Genomic DNA, 17329 nt, shown 5'->3' with positions numbered 1-17329 from the left:
CAGCTGGTCCTGTTGGAGATACAGGTGTACCTGGACCTCAGGGACCCCCTGGACCACAAGGACCCAGTGGGCGCTCCATTATTGGACCTCCGGTAGGACACAAGACCTTCTGTGTTCAGGCTTCAGCTCCAACTTTATATGTTACTTTATGTGCAGGGCGCTCAAGGAGAGAGTGGACAGAAAGGTGATCCTGGACAGCAAGGACCACAGGTACCAGCTGTCTACACAACAGCACCCAATTTAATCTGGGATTATATACATATCACCACAACACTGAAAGAATTCTTCATGTTTAACATGTAATTCATGTTTTTCCAAATATTTTTAATAATTATTAACGCCCACAATCACTTATTGTTGTTCAGGATGCTTCCAAACATAAATAATATTTACTTTTTCAGCTTGCTTTTGTTTTGTTTTGACGTTTTCATTCTTCTTTTTTCAGTCTTTTAGCCAGAAAATGCCTGTGTACCTGTATTTTTTGTTTGTTTGTTTGTTTGTTTGTTAGTTTTTGCTAAAAAAAAAAAAAAATTAAAAGTAGATTTTATTCTCTGATATAAGGCCCTACTCAGATTTCTTTTTGTTTTGTTTTGTTTACATTGTCAAAGCATGACGTCTGTGTCCTAGTTAGTCACACAGCTCCAGTAAGGAGGGGAGAAAATATTAGTCTGCTGTATTTTTATTTTAAAGCCACTAAGTGCAGAAAAAGTGAAAAGTATTCAAACATGTTAACTTGTAGAGATCTGGAGTTGAGTTTAACCTCTGCTTGTATTTCAGGGAGTCCCTGGAAGAGGAGGAGCTCAAGGGAGAGAAGGACCTCCAGGACCCAGAGTGAGTCTCGACTGAAACTCTAAACACTAAAAGTACCGAAAATGTAGAAGCAACAAATTTCTCATGTAGATGAATTATCAGCAATACAATCTTATGAAATCTACCACCAATATTCTTAATGTTACCTTTTATTCATTCAGTGGTTCTAGATTATAGAACCAACTTTTAAAATTTATTTACTAAATGTTTTAAGGCTAAATTTAAAGTAAGTCAAACATAATAAAACAATCAAATAACTGGAGAAATGCACAAAGATCTACATGCAACATGTGGAGAAAAACAACTGAAACACAGAAAATGTGTTTCACTGTCCACTTTCAACTTAACAGGGTCTTGAAGGTAAAGATGGCCCACCAGGCAGACAGGGCCCCCCAGGACCTATGGTAAGTCACTATGAAATTCTTTATCATGTGAATTTTTTTTTTTTTTTTAAGGAAACAAGGAAACAGAAACCTGGAGGCTGTGAACTTTAAGATGTGTTTAAAAAATAATATAAATTATTTAAAAAATAAATTGCAAAACTATGCAGGAGGCGGCCATGTTCTGAACAAGACAAAATAAAAAAAAAAAAAGAATATTTATGGTTGGTTGAGCAGCTGGCTCATATACAGAAGCTACAGCTACTTAGTGCAGCTGATCTAGGTTTGAATCCCGGCCCAGGAACCTCTTCTTCCGACTCTCGACGAAGGCAGACGCTTTTCTTCTCCCTTCCTCCTCCCCACTCTGCCCTGCTCCTTGTCCTGTCATCTCTGAGTCTCTCTCTGCATTTCTTTCCGAAACTCAAATCTTGAACCATGGATTTGATCAGTTGGTCCCTAAATGCAATCGGCTGGATATGTGATGGATTCCTGGGGAGTGTGGAAAGTCATGTGCCTGTCGATCCTGTCTGTCGAGGACGCTGAAGACATTTATACATTCGGATTCATGATAACTGGGTGTCTGCTGTTTGGAGCAGGCGGTTTCCTGGCATATCGCAAAATTTGGACACTGTCGGCAGTCACTGGGAAGCTGCCGGATTCTGTGCCGGTGTGTGTCGAGCTATGAACAATCAGACTTTGGCGTTGCAGGAGCTAAATTGTAAACTGGATGCTATTCTAGTTCTGGATGGCAAGCTGGTTGCGATTTCTGAGCTTGTACGTAAGGTGGACACCAACTTGGAGAAGTTGTCGGCTCGGCTGGATGGAAATTGACCCACAATTCAGATGATTGGAGAGTCGCCAGTGGGACCACTGATAGACTCAAAGCAGACGAAACAGCTCTGGCCTGAAACCAAAACAAATGCTGTTATCAAATTCGGCTCCCTGTACTGGCCTTGGATGGCTGGTTAAAAAGCTCCCTGGAATGTTATGTTGACGGATGCTCAGTCCCCCCACCCTCCTCACGGGCTGTGGACTTTTACCTGGATCAGCTCCCAAACACACCGACAATCATCAGGTGGCAGAGACTGGAGATGGAGAACTGGGATAAAGTTCACTGCTCACTTACTGCGCACACACACGCACCACACTCACATACACCACTACAGATGCACCTCCCCGATGATTCACTGCCTTGGTTGTCCCTTCCCCCCTCCCTCCACTCCCGGGCGGCAGGTTGACGCGCAAAGCTGCGTCCGCACTTTGCTGCGAAGGGAGACCCCCTCCCCGCCACGTGTTTCTGATGTTGTGAATGTCTGAGTTATGTGCTTTATGTACCGAGGAGTGTTTTTTTGTATCTCAATAATGGGCCCTTAGGCCCAGTGTGGAGATGCCTTTTTTTTTTCCTCTCCAGCCACATCTTATTCCCCTAATGTTATCTTTCTCCTATATCTAATACAAAGGAGTTCTGTAGAAACGGCTGCTGCCTTAGTATGCCTGATCCCTCAATTAAAATAAACAGGATTATTCTCATATAAACAGGTTTTATTGTGTCTGCAGTTTATTAATATTGTTACGCTTCATCCATTCAGGGAACTCCAGGAGCTCCAGGTTCCCCAGGAAATGCAGGACCTTCAGGAAAACAGGGGTCACTGGGACCACCGGTGAGTCAGGAGATAACACAGTAAAGCTGTCTCTCCTCATTAACCTTTTTATTTGTCTCCCAGACTGTTTTTTATTTTACCTGTTATAGAGGAGACCTTATGTTTCTTATCACCTTTCTAACAACCACTGCTGGAAAAAATGTAACTCTGTAAATATCCAGGAGGCAGCAGGAAGTAGTGTCAGACAGGCTTAACAGAGTCTGTCAGCTGATCACAGAGAGCTCAGGGAGGTGACCAGTCCAGTCTGACGGTCGATGGGCTTGTTTGATGCACGCTTAAATGTGAGGCGGAGTGAAGTGTATTCATGTTGACACCTGAAAGACAGCATTTCAGGCCACTTTGTGAAAAAGAAAAACTCTTTTTTTCTGAGCCTCAGTCTTAAGGCCCATTCATGCTCTACACAGAGGACGGATACTTCTGCGTCATTTACTTGCATAATTTAATCAGTTTTCAGAGCCTTACTATGATGGAGCAAACAGTGTGGCACCACTGGAAACCATGGGGGCAGTGTTGAGCAGTATAGGTGATGTGAGGCCCTGGAAAAAGCAAAGAAGAAGCCGTGATGTATTTAAGGGCTGCACAGACCCCCTCCATCACTGTGCTGCCTCCTATATGTCTCTCACTGGGAATGTACATTATCATGATCTCCTCCATCGTCACCATGTTTACTATTGACTAAAACTGATGTTGAAACTCAGAGGTGAAGGAAAAAACTTCCGTTTCCGGTAGCAGCAACATGTGGTAGGAAAAACTCCGCTACAAGCCAACTACAAAAAGCTCCCTAAATGTTACTTAAGGCAGCAATAAATACGGAAAACTGATGAATACACGACAGAGTGGGAAAAGAAAAAAGGATAATAAGATGAAAGAAGCGTGTCAAGATGTTTGTGGGCAACAAGCGAAGGATGGCCGGGAGAAACATCAGCCAACACACGAAGAGCTGGATTTACTTGGGGAAATACGTTCACTTAGACAAGAACACAAACAAGCGGTGACGGAGAACAGACAAGGTATTTCGAGAGTGGAAAACAGTATTCAGGAAGTAATAAATCGGATGTCGGTGGTGGAAAAGAGAACGACTGAGTTGGAGGAGCGGGCTGGACTCGCAGAAGAAAGGACGACCAAATTGGAGAAAGCCGTGGTCTATCTGCTCCAAAACGAGGCCAAATTAATGGCAAAATGCAACGACTTGGAGGCGCGCGAGAGACGCAAAAACATTAGGATTTGCGGTGTACCCGAGGGGTCTGAGAAGGACGACATGGTGGGGTTCGTGAAGGAATTGATTAGTTTCAAACTTAAACTTTTACCCGAACTGGACATCGACATTGAAAGAGCACACCGTGTCGGCGGGAACATACAGAAGAGGACCACGACACGCTCTACTGCCCCGAGAGCAATTATAGTACGCTTCTGCAACTATCGAGTGAAGGAAAATGTGATACAAGCAGCATGGAAACAAAGGAATGTGTACCAGGGAAGAGATATTTACTTCAACCAGGACTATACAGCAGAGGTACAAAAGGAACGAGCAAGAGTCCGGGAGGTCACCAGAAAGCTCAAGGAACAGAACGTGAAGGCACAGACGCGGTACCCGGCTCAGCTGAGGATTTTTCTGGAGGGAGAGACAAAGACTTTTTTACATCTGAAGGAAGCAGCAGGAATGCTGAGAGAGAGGGGCATCTTCATGGAAGAGGATGATGAGACGGAAAAGTTAAAGAAAGATCTTCTGAGTAGCCGCTGGAATGTGGTGACGTCAAATAGGAAATAGACATCTGGGAAGGAAAGATGGACACCAAGAAAGACACTGATCCCACTAATAAAAAGGTAAAAGAAACTAGCCTAGGTAATTGAGTTAAAAGAATGGGGAAAAAGAAGGGAGCGAGATATGTACTGCTTTTCTTTTTATATAAGGTAAATTATGTTGGATGCAGAGTAATAGTACTGCTCTATTTGAGTGTTTAAGCAACTCGTTGCAAGAAAGTTGCAGTGCACTTAGTGCAGACCTCTGAAGGAGTTTATATCTTTCAGAGGCATCCTTTGTTGGAAGTATAAAAACGGTAATTTTTTTTTTTTTTTTATTGTTATTGATATTTTAGTTATTTGTGTAATGAAAAACTCAAGAAGAAGGAGTATAACTATTTTAGGTTTTAAGGGTAGGATAAGTAAGAGAGAGGAAATGTGCAGGGAGTGTGAGAATTGTTTCATGTTATGGATAGATTAAAATTTATTTCATATAATGTCCATGGTTTAAATAACCCAATTAAAAGGAAAAAAATTCTAAATCGACTTAAAAAAATGAACTCTTCAATAGCATTGATACAGGAAACTCATTTGGGAGATGAGGAACATAAGAAATTACAGAAGGGATGGATAAATCAGGTTTTTTACTCATCTTTTGGGAAGAGGAGGGGGGTAGCAATATTATTTAAAAAAGGGGTGCAATTTGTACCAGAGAAGATTATACAGGATGAAAAGGGAAGATACATTTTTGTGGTGGGCCATATAAAAGACAAAGTTATTTCAATTATGAACACATATGCTCCTAATGAAGAAAACGAACAGTTTTTTAGAGAGATTGCAAATTTAATTATACAAGAGGGGAAAGGAATTCTGATATTGGGGGGAGATTTTAATACAGTACAATACGGGAAATTAGACAGATCGCCACCAGAAAAAGGAACAACAAAAAGATCAAAAATGTTGAATAATATAATAAAGGATCTTGGATTAATAGATGTTTGGAGGATGAACAATCCAAAGGAAAAAGAATTTACATTTTATTCCAATCCCCATGACAGCTATTCAAGAATAGATTTTCTTTTTATATCTCAGCAAGATGCATATAAAGTGAAGAGTTGTGGGATAGAAACCATTACAATAAGTGACCATGCACCTACCCACTTCACAATGGAATTGGAGGGAGATTTCTGTTCTCTCAAATACTGGAGACTTAATGTGTCAATTCTAACCGATAATGTAGTGGTTCAAGAAATTAAACAATGCATTAAGCAATATATGGAAAATAATGATAATGGAGAAATCAACTTAACAACCTTGTGGGAATGTGGCAAAGCAGTAATTCGAGAGAAAATTATTGAAATAACATCTCGAATTAAAAAATCAAGAGAGCGTCGTCAGAGACAGTTAGAGAATGAAATAAAAAAACTGGAAATAGAACATGCTAAAACTTTTAAAAAATCTAGTTTGTTAGAATTGAAAGATAAACGATATGAATTAGATCAGTTGTTATCATGTAAAGCAGAATATTCTCTAAGATCGATGAATCAAATGTATTATGAAAAAGGTAATAGAGCAAATAAATTATTAGCATTTCAAATAAAAAGGAAACAGTCAGAGCGGTCAATAATAAAAATCAGACATCCTGTTACTAAGGAAATCAAAATGAGACCTAAAGAGATTGCAGAATCATTTGCGGAGTATTATAAAATTTTATATGATGATAAAGACAAGGATTATTTAGAGAGAGAAATGAAAACATTTATGAAGAATATTAACTTACCGACACTGACTACGGAACAAGCAATGGAAATGACAGGACCAATTACCTTAACAGAAATATTAGACACAATCAGAAATTTAAGAAATAATAAAAGTCCAGGAACTGACGGGTTCCCTGGGGAATTTTATAAATGTTTTATTGAAGACATTGCACCCATATTAGAAAGAGTATTTAACTATGTTTGGGAGTCGGGAAGTGTACCAAAATCATGGTCAGAAGCTCTTATTTCTGTGTTACATAAGGAGGGCAAAGATCCTGTCCAATGTGAAAGTTATCGTCCGGTAAGCTTACTCTGTAATGACCTAAAGATACTAACAAACATAATGGCGAATAGAATGAAGAAACATGTATCAAAATTAATTAAACCGGACCAAACAGGATTTATACCGGGAAGGCAGGGTACCAATAACATTAGAAAAGCTTTAAATCTTATATCATGTGCCAAAACAAGCGCAAGTACAAATGTACTTTTGAGTTTAGATGCTCAAAAGGCATTTGACTGCGTGAAATGGAAATATTTGTATCATGTATTGTCTGTGTTTGGTTTTCATCCAAATTTTATAAACTGGATCAAACTTGTATATAAAGAACCGCAATCAAGAATAAGAGTAAATGGATGCTGTTCTGACTTCTTTTCTTTAAAAAGAGGTGTAAGACAAGGTGATTGTTTAAGCCCATTATTATTTGCTTTAAGTATAGAACCTCTAGCGGAATATATTAGGCAAGACACAAATATCAAGGGAATCTTAGATGAAGGGGGAATAGAAACAAAAATCTCGCTGTTTGCTGATGATATTCTCTTGTTTTTAAGAGATCCAGCCTCAACGCTGCCAACACTAAATATTATTTTGAAAGAATATGGGAACATTTCGGGTTATGTGAACAATGAATCTAAATCAGTAGCTATGGTTATTTCAGGTAATTGTCCATCTGATATAAAAGAAAAGGTGAAATTTAGATGGACAGAAGAGGGATTTAGATATTTGGGCATTTTTATTACACCAGAACCATCACGTTTATTTGAAGCTAACTATATAAAGGTTATAGATGAAATTAGAAATGATATGATAAAATGGGAAATACTCCCCTTGACATTAATGGGACGAATAGAAGTAATAAGGATGAATGTTTTGCCAAGGTTATTGTTCTTGTTTCAATCCCTTCCTATTCTGCTTTCCAAAGAAACCTTTATCAAAATAGACAAAATTATGTCCAAATTTATATGGAGAAACAAAAAACCAAGAATAAGGTATACATTACTTCAGAGCCCCAAAGAAAAGGGAGGTTTAAACTTACCTAATATTAAAAAATATTATTGGGCGTCACATCTAAAGGTAGTGAAAATTTGGATGGATAGCAATGAGGAGACAGGATGGAGGGAAATTGAGCAAAATTCATGTCCAAGGATACCTTTAGAATCTTTGCCATTTATAACAAAAGAAATTCAAAATAAAATAAAAATTACAAATGAATGGGTTAAAATAACATTGAAAATATGGAGGACAGTGAAAAGAAAATTAAATATGTCTGGTTCAATCAGCAGGGCTACTAAAATAGTTTTAAATCCAGATTTTATACCCTCAATGGAGGGGGTATATGGGAAATGGGAAGAGAAAGGACTATTATACATTGGACAACTTTTTGAAAATGAACAGATGAAATCCTTTGAGCAATTGAAAAATGAATTTAATTTAACTGCACAAGATTTCTACAAATTCTTGCAAATTAGAAATTACCTTAATAAACACAAGGAATGGGAAAATATCCATAAGAAACCAAATGAATTAGAAGAATTGTTAATGCAAAATTTAGGTACTAACAAAAAGGTAATTTCAAAATTGTATAAAGCCCTGCAGATTGAAGCAGACAACAACTGGGATATAAGGAATAAATGGGAGAAGGAAAGAAATATAACAATAATGGAAGAAAGATGGGAGAAATCCTTTAAAGATGGATATAACATATTGAATAGTATTTCATGGCAAGAATTCGAATGGAAATCTAAAATGCAATACTTTATTGTACCAGTAAATACATCCAAATATAGTAAAATGTCCGACAAGTGCTGGAGGGGCTGTGGCCAGACAGGAGACTATATACATATATTCTGGGATTGTCCCAGACTTAAAGAATATTGGGAGAATATAAAGAGAGAAATCGAAAGGATTTGTAAGGAAAAAATAAATTTAGAGTTGCAAACATTTTTGCTGGGTATAATACCAAAAATGGTGTCTAGTAAAAATAAAAAAATTGTTCAAATTCTTATCACAATAGCAAAAAAAGCAATAACAGTCTCCTGGCTAAAGCCACAACCTCCTAGCAGGGACCTTTGGTGGGAAAGGGTTAAAGATGTAATGGGAATGGAAAATGTAACAGCAAAGCTACGGTTTAGAGTTAAGAAATTTCAAGAGATATGGGCACCTGTACTCAAAGAGATGGATAAATTATAACTACCCTTAAATTGCTATTTGATTTTTTTTTTTTTTTGTTTGTTTTTTTCTTTTTTTTTTTTTTTTTTTTTTTTTTTTGAGAAAAGAATATTATTAGGATTATTAATTAATTTAAGGTTCTAATTTAATTTTGTGTAATTTAGGGTGTTATATTGTTTTAGTTAAGGGAATTATTAGGTAAGGTTTTGTTAATTGTAGGATCACATTGTATGAACTGTATGTATTGTATGAATTGTCTTCTTCAAAAGAAAAATAAATATTAGGAAAAAAAGAAACTCAGAGGTGAACTCTAAATTCCACACTGCCCTCTGGTGGACGTACCACCTAACAACCATGCCAACACAAAGGACACTTGGAAGTATGCCAGCAGGATGTACCTGTTTACACATGTAAAGGGAGTATAAATGGTTTTAGACAGTTTTACCATTCTGTACTGCTTAAATAAGATATTTCACTCAGGCTTTCCTTTTCTCAACTGTTTCTCATCCCTGGATCATTTTGTTCCCAAGAGAGGAATTTAAGCCTTTTCAGTTTTTCCCCTTATTTTTTTATACATTTGAAAAAATGAATTAAATCTCATATTGGGATGTTTAAATGAGACTTGTAGCATTTAATATTTTTAGACTGTTCAAACCAAACTTAGAAAAGAAAGACCTGGACATTCAGAGGTAGAACATGGGGGAATTTAATATCTGTGTTACTTTAAAAACAAAGAAATCTTTGCTCGGCTTATCTTTTAAAAGCTTTGGTTGTTATTTCACTTTGAACTCGTCCTCTCTGCACATTGCTTTGTTTTTTTTTAAGACACTGAACAATAAAGTGCATCTGATAAACAGATTGAAGTGCAGCTCTGCTTCCATTACTGTGTGTGAGATTGCAAGAATTTTATTGACTTTAGTGTAGAAATATTCAAGTTCCATCTGTTTCCAATATTGTTTTCCACCTTAGCAGATCTTGTGTTTGAGACATTTTCCCTCAGCATGTGATCAGTCTTTGCTTTTGCATTTTGTCCTGCTTTAGTGAAATAAATTCCAGTTCTACTGTGTCTCCAGTGAAGAGACGAGACTCTGTGGGAGGTGATACGAGCAGCTGATAAATGGCTTTGCATCACTCTGATAAAACGTTGTGAAGTCTGTAATTCCAGGTCTGACAGCACTTATCAGCTCATTAACACTATTGTCAGTTTCAGGTGTTAATGAGGACCTACCGGAGGAAAATAAACCGTTTATAAGTTTTCAGTAATGGCTGTCTTTATAAAAGGTTGTTAATTAACAACGGGAGTTCTTGTCACAATAAAAGATTAAATTGTGAATCTTTTTACCATCAGGTGTAATTTATATGTTTAGATTCTGCCTGAATGTGGTAGAAATTTTTATGTATTTGAACTGCAGATAGTTACTATTGTCATTGTGTGTGTCACACCTTTTTTAATGTTTGTTTTCACTTTTTTTTTTTTTTTTTAATACAAGCTTAGTAAAATATGCCAAAATCCAAAATTAAAATATGCATTTCCCTCATTACAGAGGGAACAATAAAGTCCTGAAGTTATAGTTAATGTGAAAGGGAAAATCGGAAAGAGAAAGAATTGAACGTTTTTGAAGGATTTGAGATCTTCGATGTTTATAAAGTGAGGAATGTGTCATGGTAATGAGCTCTGATAAATGTGTTTCTCTTTAAGTCAAATCTGACACTTTTTTCCTTTTTCCATCAACTTTTCTTGTGCAGGGTCCTCCTGGAAACAAGGGGGATAAGGGTGAACGGGTGAGTCGCCTCATATTCACCACAATTACAAGCTCAAAAATGATTTAGTACACTTTTTGTGCTACATGGAAATGTTTCCTACATTTTCTTTTCCAAATCATAACAGTGACCAACAATTTTCATCATTTGAAACTATAAGGTAGTTATGACTTTACAGCTGAATGAAACAAAACAGAATTCCTGCATCTTTATGTTACACTTTTATGCTTGGACATGTAGTCAAAAGTAACAAACATTTTCGAAAGAGGCTTCAGCAGTAATAATTATAACAATCTATTGACCGTTAAGTAGTTATTTACTTGATGAAAAATAAGATTCATGGAGCTTTTAATACTTTAGATGAGCATATTTTATCCAAAAACTCGGCATGTAACTATTTTTGTCCTTCTGTTATGTGTTTGTTTTTGCTACAGCAGATAAAAAGAGACAAACCAAACACTCCTCTCAATTTATCCACCACTTTGGGTTTAAGGGTTTTTTTCATTCATACTTGAAGGTGTAAGAGATATTCATCTTCTTTCAGTTTGTAATCTTGAATTTTATGTCACAACATCCTCCTCATGGGATTTTTAATCTGCGTTCAGCATCTTCTCTAAGAAAAAAAATCCATTCATTCATTCGTTTAGCTTAGTTTGTCCGTTTTTTAATGAGGGATCCTGGAAAACCTTCATTCCTCACTCTGAGATTTCATTAAAGGTTCCGAAGTAACACAGGAAAAAACAAAATGAGTATTTAAGCTTGCCAATACAATTAGATGATCAGAAGTTTTGACAATGTGCATTTAAATCACCTGCCAGCAAAAGGTTGGTTTTTATTCAGAGAGAAAAATTAACATTTTCCTTTGGGGAGAAATATTTGCATTTATGTGCAAATAATTCCTGCATGATAGTGGAAGAAAATAAAACAGCATGTTTGTGTTCACATTATCAGCCATGTAGTAATAATCATAAGCTGCAGAAATCTGATGTTTTTGCAGCATCTTAGGAAAAAATACACAGAACATTTCATAAAATAAGAATCCCACATGACAATAAATAAACAGTTCTTTGGTTTTTCAGGGTGACCTTCAGTCCACAGCATCGGTTCAGGCCATCGCCAGGCAGGTTTGTGAGCAGCTGATCCAAAGTGAGTAACAACACTTTCTGTGTATCTTTAACTATGATCCACTGTTACGAACCCTGAAACGCCAGGAGTAAATAGGGTCAGTAACAAAGCAGGCCGGATTTAACCTAAATGGTATAAAGTATAATATTTATTCACAATAAATAAAAAGAAATCATCTCCAACGGGTTCAGTTTTAACAAACAAAAGGTGTATATATACCCTGTCCAGCAATGATTAAATAAAGTAAAGAAAGCTGTAACAAAAGTTGTCCTTATTCAGGTAACAAATAATAAACAGTAAACAACAAACAAAACAAACACAACACAGAGCGTTTTTTAAACCAAAACTAACTTTACAAAATACCAAATTACCACACTCAAAATGTCTCTAAATGAAAATTTATACCACTCTGGTAATAATAACAAAAAGCGTCTCCAACTGAGAGTGTCTTTAAGCAGAGCACACAACTAGCTTCTCGTAACCGAGAGCGTCTCTTCACAATTGCCCAAACTTTTCTCAGGGAAAGCTTGTTATGTCTTCACCAACACAACCTCAAGGGGTTATCCACAGCCAATCTCTCAAACACGAGCCCAGCAGGCAAACTGTGCGCACATGGAGCACAGCTGCCCAGAGTGGTCGTAGTCCTCCTCATTTAAAGGCCAGGTGCTCCGCTGATTGGTTCTACCATGTGGCGAGGGGAACGAAGGCGACATCATCTAAATAAGCTGTGCAATACTGCAAGCTAGAAAACAGTGTGTTTACCAAACACTGAAACAAAGCAGGTGCGTTGCACATACCAAATGCCATTACAGTTTATAGCAAAAAGCGATCGGGTGTTACAAAAGCCGAGATGTCCGTAAGGGGGACTTGCCAATATCCTTTTAATAAATCCAGTTTAGACACATAACGTGTGGATCCTACAGTATCCACACAATCCTCGATATGGGGCAAATGATACGCAGCTACTCGAGTGTTACGACCCACCTTTCAGGGGTATGAGGAAGGGTGTAACAATTTATAAAAGAAAACACGGTGAGGACAGATGGTAAAAACGAAAGCCCATTTATTAACAAATCCCGTGACAGTGAATGACAACCTGTAAAACAAAAGATGAGCTGGGGTTAGCGGACCTGCAGAAAGAAACAAACCAAAACCTATACAAACACTCACCGAGTGCACACACAGACACAACCGCAACTCGGTGAGGAAACTAAAATCAAACAAAAGCAACAGGCCCATAAACTAAAGTGACCGTCGTCACAACACAATAAAACGCTAACCTAGCCCAGCTCTAACACAAACACAAAGTAAACTTAACTCAACACTTAAACACCTATTGTGGAAAGGAGGTGGTCGCGACACACACCCGGTGCACAACATGAGGGGGAGAGAGGCCGGAGCCATTCTGGTTTCTCCCCCTCCAGACCTCCCTCGGCTGCAGCCTTTTCAGCCTCAGCTTTCCTTCGGGCTGCAGCCTGACTGGTCCAGAGGGGTGCCAGTCACACAGGGGCGGGGACAAAGGCGCTGGCCCTGGCCACTCAGGGCAGCACTCTGCCGCCCCTAATCACCACACAAACGGCCACAGCTTGTCTACGACAAGCAGGGCCGTAACATCGAGTCACTGCGTTTACTTTCCAGTAGTCTGTGGTGAACCTTGGAGATCCGCCTGGCTTAGTCTCCACCAAACAGGGAGAACTCCAAGGACTATTACTGCTTTTAAAATCTGTTTCCTGTTGCATTAACTTTCTCTTACATGAGTTACATCGGTACGGATGTGGCTTTATGGGTCTATTATTATCAACATTTATGTCATGGGTTATGACGTTAGCACGTGAGAGAACATCATTAAAAAGATTACGGTGTTTTGTGATCAGAGATAAAAATTCTAATCTCTGACTATCTGCGAGTTACAATTACATGATTTGTGTCAGACGAGCGCTGTTTTATCTCATACGACCCTGAAAATCGGACGTCTGGACTGGTCCGGCAGAGGGGAGTAAGGCTAACATCGTAACATCCACTGAGCTTCAGGATGTTTTTAAGGAGAAGGACTGGGATAAAATCAGCTTGTTATTGGGAATATTGCAGCTGCAGAAGTAAACTTTACATGCCTCACCTCAGAGTCTACGTTCAGTCGATACTGAGCATCATGGAGCTTTGAGGTTCATCACAACTTCTACATCAATTACTCATTGTTTTTTCTATAAACATGTTGGATGGTCGTCTTTGGCCATATGAAAGCGAAGACGCTGAAATATTCTTATTTACAAGGCGGTTGTTGGTCTGCTTCCTTCCTACCTCTCAACTCTCCTTTAGCTGAAGCATTCAGGACCGTACAGTCTTCGTTCACAGGAGATTTTAATGTTTTCAGTCCCAAAGGTGTGAACTGAGATGGGAAAAGGGCTTTTTTTTATATGTACTGCACTCTTTGACTGCAAAAAGACTTAAAACTTCATGACGTGGGCATATTGGATGCTTTTTTTCTTTTTTTTTTTTCCTTTCAATGAATGATTTGGAGGCAGTTACATTTGTTTTTTTTTTGTGTTTTTTTTTTTTTTGTTTTTTGCTTGGTTTGGGATTTTAAATTGTTTTATTTATTTATATTTCATTACTTTGTTTTAAAAGCTTAGCCAGTTTGAATCTAAGTAATCTAAGGATGCTGTTAAAAAAACTATTTAAATCAGAATGACGCTTCTGGCTAAATAGAAGTTAAATAGAAAAATAAATGAAGAACAATAATGTCACAGTTCTTTGATTTTCATCAAGTTGTCAAATACATATGATAGTTTACATTTATTCAGAATTTATAAATACCCATTATTATTTAATAACAACAAAACATTCTTTGGATCTTTAATCAGATTTTCATCATCCTGATGTTTTATAGCCTTGTAGTATGATCCATAACTTCATGTTCACCACTGTCCCCAATGCTTGAACCAGACCTGAAGTGTTAAAGCATCCCTGCACCATCAGGGTGTCTTTATGCTTGTTTGGCCCTCATCCAACACACAGCCCAGATTTCATGATTTTAAAGTATGTGTGTTTTTTCTTGTTACTTAGAGTGGCCGACATGTTTGTCTTGATTTTCCTTTAGTGTTGTGATTATGTTTAATTAGAGATTTGATCCCTTGATCTCTTGTAGAGGGCAGTGGTTCTTTCATTTTGACCCAAACTATGAAATTCCTGCATTTTTCTGTTTTTAGGCCACATGGCACGCTACAACTCCATCCTGAACCACGTTCCCAGTCCTCTGGTGTCCATCCGAACAGTACCTGGACCCCCAGGGGAGCCTGGTCGACAGGGAGCCCCAGGACCCCAAGGAGAACAGGGACCACCAGGAAGACCAGGCTTCCCAGGACAGAACGGGCAGAACGGAAACCCAGGAGAAAGAGGTAAATCCATCAAATAGACTTTTACAGGAGGAACGTGGTCTGTGGTGAACGTGGTCATAAAAACCTGTGAGCTATGTGGAACCAGAAAACCGCCGTGTATCACATCCGCACAGTGGGAAAGAATTAAATACCCACTCATTGACATTTTAATCTAGGTACAGTGTGTAATCTTGGTGCAGTAGATTAATTCATTTATATGTTCAGGTTCTGGCATCATGCAAATACAGTTCAGGAGCAGTTTCTTCTGGGAAAAGAGCTCCTCTTGTTGAGGATTTAAAGCTTTGTAGCTCTGCACACCTTTAAGCTAAATAACACATCAGAGAGCCAGAAATTCATAATACCACCTCTTTAAGATGAAAAACTGTTAACTACAGACTTAAAAGTTATTAGGGGATAATAGGTACTTGGAAGAATCTCATGTGTAAGTTTGATTTGTCATTTATAAGGGAGTGACATTCACACCAACACCTCAATGTGTTTTCATGCCTTAGCACAGAAATATTTAAAAAGAACACGACATGTCTGTCAGGGTTTCTGCAGAGCAAGAAGCATAAAAAATGCTTGTACATATTAATAGAGAAGTTGGAATTAACCCTTTCATGCGTAATTAAAAAACAGTGCTACATGTTTTTCATATTAAATATTTTACTTCTACAGGCATACACAGTGATGCCTTTTTATTTCCTAAACATATTTTACTTTGATCTATTTATGTCTACAGAGTGGATCATTTGCAAATTTACCACCTTCACCCGTCTATATACTAGAAAACAGATTTTAAATATGTGACCACTGTTGTGGACATTATGAAAGAGTTAAGATGTAGAATTTGTTGTATCAACTGGCAGAGAGTAAATATTTTCTGGGAATGTTATTATCAGAAATGAGAGCATTTCTCAGCACTTTTTGTCTGCGTCCAGGTCAACCAGGAGAGAAGGGGGAGAAGGGATCTGCAGGGGTTGGTGTCCAAGGCCCAAGAGGACCCCCAGGACCTCCTGGTAAATAAATCCAAACCAACATTTCTCGATCTACATTATTTATTTATTTAATTTGCATATTTATAACAATGAACATGCATCATACTGCCTGCAAAGGAAACATTTGTTTAGATTGGTGCGTTTGTCCACTGAAATCTTTATCGTCTTCTTTTCCAGGTGCCCAAGGACAAGGCCGACCTGGCAGCCAGGGTCCATCAGGACGACCTGGAACTCCTGGATCTCCTGGTCGGCCTGGAGTTCCTGGACCAGTTGGCCCTCCAGGGCCTCCAGGATACTGCGACCAGAACTCCTGTGTTGGTTATAACGTTGGAGGTATGTAGCTTCCAAGTAGTAAGTATGATGCATCAGCTAAAAACCTTGATTCTAAAGTTTGTCGGAGTTCATCTCCTTCACTGTGGTAGTTGGGTAATTACAGCCACACACTGGAGGCTGTAGTATCAGATACTTAGAACCTTAAAACAGGGATGAAGCAGATATTTAACATTTGCTTGTTCTGTATGTGACTGTGAAAATTATCATGTGCATTTAAATGTATTGATAATGTACAGAGCATGAAAGCATGTCCATACTGCTTGTGTCTGTTTGATTGAGGATCATCAGATAAACTGTTTAATTCACTCGGTGGCTTTTCATGTTGTAAAGATGCCAGTGAGTTAAACAAACCACCTGCCACTGAAGTTATTTCATCCACTCTTGGTGTATTTGAAGGAGTAACTTATAAACCTTTGAAATACACTCACAGTTAAGATACAGAATTCTGCTTTATTATCAACCTGCATGTGTGTGTTTAAGTTGCATCTCTGAAACACACAAGATATTTGTCTTTAAAATGTGTGGTTTTTACATTTTGAGCAATTTTAAGCTTCACATTACACACTTGGCTTGTTTAGGATGGGACACGATAGTAAACATCCAGACAACAAGCTGCCGCAGAATAAAGCATCAACTCTAAGGAAAACCACATTTTTCAGTCTTAGTTGTATGATGGTCGGTCATTTCACCCAAAATGTTAGACATTTGTTTGAATGGTTTCTTTTATATATCCACTATTTTTTATTTATTTATTTATTTATTTGTGAACAAGATGAGTTCCTGTTAATAATTAAAGATAAAAAATAGATTTTCTGGAAAATATCTGATGTTAAATACAAATAAAACTAATATTTGTAAAACAGTCATGGAAGAAACTCCAACTTTCCCTTAGTATCAGAGTATCACGTCTGTGACCATCTCCGGTGGCTTCCTGTGTT

At 38.0% G+C, this 17329-nt stretch overlaps 1 protein-coding gene across 1 annotated transcript in view; it reads right to left on the bottom strand.

The window, feature by feature from the left end:
• The window catches only part of LOC121656682 (C-type lectin domain family 4 member F-like), a 781688-nt gene that overhangs the window by 499858 nt on the left and 264501 nt on the right, over positions 1-17329 (bottom strand). The gene's annotated exons all lie outside the window — the stretch shown is intronic.

The sequence above is a fragment of the Melanotaenia boesemani genome, chromosome 17 (genome assembly GCF_017639745.1).
Source record: "Melanotaenia boesemani isolate fMelBoe1 chromosome 17, fMelBoe1.pri, whole genome shotgun sequence".
NCBI classification, from domain to species: Eukaryota; Metazoa; Chordata; class Actinopteri; order Atheriniformes; family Melanotaeniidae; genus Melanotaenia; species Melanotaenia boesemani.
Note: the sequence above shows the minus strand (reverse complement) of the source record. Positions and strands in the feature narration are given on the sequence as shown.